Here is a 4,869-nt window from a genome sequence, read left to right as displayed (position 1 = left end):
CAGTGCTGAAATAAAACTTATATTTTTTTTTTTTTTTTTTTTTTTTTGCGATACACGGGCCTCTCACCGTCGTGGCCTCTCCCATCGCAGAGCACAGGCTCCGGACGCGCAGGCCCAGTGCCCATGACTCACGGGCCCAGCCGCTCCGCGGCATGCGGGATCCTCCCGGACCGGGGCACGAACCCGCGTCCCCCGCATCGGCAGGCGAACCCCCAACCACTGCACCACCAGGGAAGCCCAGTATTTCTTTTTAAAGTATGAATGAAATACCATCCACAAGGGAGCTACTCAAAGTAAAAACATATACAGTAAGTATTTCCTTATTAGGAAGGTGACTAAAAGCCCCTTAGGAGTATTCTGCTTTTCTTAAAGCATAATAGCAATTGTTTCACATTAGGTTGTAGCCAGTACATCACCCTACAGGGACACCAGAGGTCAGTGCTATAGTTCTCTCCAGTATGGGATGGTTAGCCCACGTGTTCTATGACCACAAACTAACTGCACTCCAAACCAATCGTCCATCTGCAGAACGCACACTTTTAGTTCAACAGTTCCAACGCACTAATTGGAGGACCAGTGTCAGCTGCATCAGAATCACCTAGGTGTTTGTAATAAATACAGAATCCTGAGCACAGTGACATTGCTACTGACTCATAATCTCCAGGGTCAGGGCCCAGGAATCTTAATCTTTTAGAAAAGCTCCCCAAGTATTTCTGATATGCAGTCACATATGGAAACAACACTTTAGCTAACAGAAAGAAGTTGCTGAGCAGAGGGTTGGATATAACACCTTCATAGAAGATACTGGGAAAATATCTTGAGGTACAGAATTAGGGATAAGCAACTATGTGAAATATAGCACACATCATCACTATAACTAAAAAAAAAGTCCTCAACATTTGCAAAGGTATGAATTCCTAAATCAGGTCAAATTTGTGTACTCAGAATATTCTCCTAAAAAATGTAACTAGGTGAGGAAACAGGATATCCTGTATACTCTCTCTTAGCAATTCAGAAAGCACTGAAGGCTCTGAGAAGTCCTACAGGCAACTTCTTAAATTTAACTTAATAATTCTCAAACTTACTTGGGCACAGAATATTTCCCTGCAAGAAAAATCTATTAAGGTCCTGTAGAATAATATTCTCAGGCATACCACCTGAGAAATACAGTTCTGAAACAATTTCATTGTCAAATATTATATTTCATGGCAAAATTTTTCCCTATGAATTGATATATTCCAACATTTAGGCCTCCTCTCTGACATTAAAATCTTTTCAAGAAATTATAAGCTATGATTAAATGTAACTTGTTTAAATTCAAACCCTTAAATGATACTAATCTCAGTATAATTATTCAAATCTATACTTCAAATTGAGTTACTCATATAATTTTCCATTTCTAATTAAACTAATTAAAGGGGGATAATTCTACTGACCTAATTTCTAGAATTTAAAAAATAAACTAGGGAAAAATATCTTCTGAGTTTTGGGATGTTTCCAGAGCCTCATTAAAATAATTTTAAAATTTCATGGATATGATTTTTATTTACTAGTTTGTTTATGGTTCAGATAGTGAAGTATTAAAAAAAAAAGACTAGAAGAGGATTATTGAAGAAAATTTTATAAAAGCAGAGTCTTTAAGAAGCGGTGCTGCTTCATTGCTCCTTTTTCTGCTTTGAGGATAGCAAACTAGAAAAGCCCTGAAAGAGAGATAGCATTAAGATTTTACTTTACCCAGGCCTGCATTAAAGCTGATTAAAAGGTTCCACTGAAATAGCAAAATACCCATATCTCTAAGGTCCTTCAGTATAAGATTTAATCTTAAGTTGGAGAGTCCTGGGGGAAAGAATTCGACTAAATTTAAACTAATTTTAATCCTAGAATTTAGCCTCTGAGCCATTGGCTACTTATTCTGTATCCTAAGCTAAATCCCAACTCAGTCCCAGGAGGGCACATTTCCTACTCCAGGGCAGCCCTTGTCTGTTCAACCATCTTGGGATAGATTATCTATGAAGAACAAACCATGTTATAGTACCATATTTCCCAGACAACAACAAAACAGCTTAGATACTGATCAAACCCCATCCTGCCATCTTTACAAACACTCAATTTACAAATAAAATGTTAAGCTATAAGATTTCCCCACTTGAATTTTAAACCCACATTATTGTAAATTCCTTACTTTCTGATAAGCCCCATTGGTTACAAAGTTACTTCATTTCTTTTAAGAATCAGGAAGCTACCACCTAGTATGGACATTCAATATTGATTTTCATTTTTTAGAAATTATTGGATGTAGGCTTTAAAACTGGGTCACCCTGGAATAAAAGTATGGGCTTTGGTTCATTATAATGTATCAATGCTGGTTCATTACAAATGTTCCACACTCATGTAAGAGGTTAACAACAGGGAATGTGGGTACCTGTGGGGTATAGAGGAACTCTGTGCTATCTTTGTAACTCCTGTACATCTAAACGTATTCTAAAGTTAAAAAGTTTATTAAAAAAACCCCTAGGTCACCAGAAACTTCCTACCCATACAATATGTATAGTCTCACTTTGAATGGAGGCAAAGGATTCTCAATTCTGAGATTGTCACCCTAAAAAAAGTGAACAGGTGGTTAATTTGATGAGAAAATTACTATAATGCAAGCATGGCTAATAGGCATATTTCAACAGTCAATAAGGTATCTCTATTACCTAACAAAAATAAGGCAAACATTATCTTGAAAAACTGGATTGCAGACAGCCCTATCTTTTAATTTAATCACTACACATTAATGAAACTCAAGTTATACACACAGCACTGTAGTATTTACTTGGTGAAAAGCAGAACACAAAAGCAATCGAAGATGTGCCCCTATACCCATGAATTCACCATCTAGTTAGGGATATAACAGGGCCAAGGTGCTTAAGATGATGACGTTGTCCCTGCTTGCCAAGAGCACACAGACTCCAATGGGCATTTCTTATGAAAAGACATAACAGATGACAGCATTAGGTATATGAATACCGTAGCTAAGATCATTTTGGAAAAAAAGGACATGGTCTTTTAATGAATGGTATCCTAAAAGTGATACCAAAATGCCTTTGGTAAAATTAGTTGGCTTGTTGTTGTTCACTTATTCATTCATTCATTCAGCATATATGCATTAAACACCTACTATGTGTCACGTGTTGTTGTAAGTGCTGAGTACACAGCAATGAACAAAACAAATATTCCACTCTAATGGAGACAGACAATATAACGTAAATGGTGACATGTACTATGAAGAAAAATAAACCCAGAGTAGGTGAGAGAGTTGATGAAGATAATGTGGTAGTGTGGACTGCTATGTCATACACAGTAACCAGGGGAAGCATCTCTGACAGGTTGATGTTTTAGCAGATACCAGAACTAAGAGAGGGATGTAATTTATTCCCTCCCTCTCTTCCTCCTTTCCTTCCTTATTTCCTTTCATCCATCCATTCATCCCAGGGAAGAGTTTTCCAAGTAGAGGGACAGTAAATGCCAAAGCTCACTTACTCTTCAGAAAAGGTAAAATAATAGCACTAATTATAGCTGACATTTACTTACTATGTGCCAAGTGCTGATGTTTATTACTTATGGTATATTAAAGAAAACTGAAAACTCTTTGCCATGCTTCCCATGGAGAGGCGGGATCTGTTTCTCCTTCTCTTGAACCTGAGCTGACCCTGGACTAGTTCATGCTCCGTCAAAGTTCTGCCTCATGGATGACTCAGTAACTTGTAGTTGTTATTCTTCTTGTCTATCTCCTCTATTCAGATCTTCTTAGAGCAGGGTCACTAGCTATGTGTGTATGTGTGTGTGAGAGTGTGTGTGTGTGTATTTTTAATCTCCAATGGCAGGCATATAGTACAGGCTCATTAAAAGTGGGTTGTACGGCTTACTATACACATGTCCTTGGACAAGGAAGATTATACAGCAGGGATTCTTAACCTTGGCACTATTGACATTATGGGGCCAAATACGCATTGTAGTGAGGGGCTGTCCTGTGCATTACAGGATGTTCGGCAGCATCTCTAGTCTCTACTCACTAAATGTAGGGAGAATCCCCCCACCCCCAAGTTGTGACAACACAAAATATCACCAGACATTGCCAAATGTCAGCTTGTGGGCAAAATCACCCATTGTTGAGAACCAATTGTTGAGAACAAGTTTCCTTATTGAGTCACTATGGGCTACTTTTACCATCCAGCTATTTTTTAAGTAGTAGTATAATTCTTACCAAATAAACATTTTCCAACTAAAGGTCAGCAACTAAGTTCCAAACTCAGAAATCTGGATTGAACCTTGAAGTCAAAATTTTCAACGTCTTGAACGTCTAATGGCCTCTAGCTTCAGAACCACTTTGAAGTTTAGCCTTCTTGAAACTTCAATTTTTCTTTTGCCGTACGCGGGCCTCTCACTGTTGTAGCCTCTCCCGTTGCGGAGCACAGGCTCCAGACGAGCAGGCTCAGCGGCCATGGCTCACGGGCCCAGCCGCTCCGCGGCATGTGGGATCCTCCCGGACCGGGGCACGAACCCATGTCCCCTGCATAGGCAGGCGGACTCTCAACCACTGCGCCACCAGGGAAGCCTGAGTTCTACATTTTGATCCCAGTATCTAGAAATATAAAAACTGACCTGGAAACAAGTGATACCTGATTTTCAATTTGTCTGTATGCTCTCTGTATTACGAGAATATTTTCTTTCTTAAGTATGAGTCATTTGCTTACAAGGGTCACTTTGGATCCACAGAATTACTTTCCTCATATAATTTTAAGAGTAAGTAGGGCTTCCCTGGTGGCACAGTGGTTAAAAACCCGCCTGCCGGGCTTCCCTGGTGGCGCAGTGGTTGAGAGTCCG

Source organism: Lipotes vexillifer, unplaced genomic scaffold (assembly GCF_000442215.2).
Source record: "Lipotes vexillifer unplaced genomic scaffold, Lipotes_vexillifer_v1.1 scaffold43, whole genome shotgun sequence".
Lineage (NCBI taxonomy): Eukaryota > Metazoa > Chordata > Mammalia > Artiodactyla > Lipotidae > Lipotes > Lipotes vexillifer.
This window is presented reverse-complemented; position numbering follows the sequence as displayed.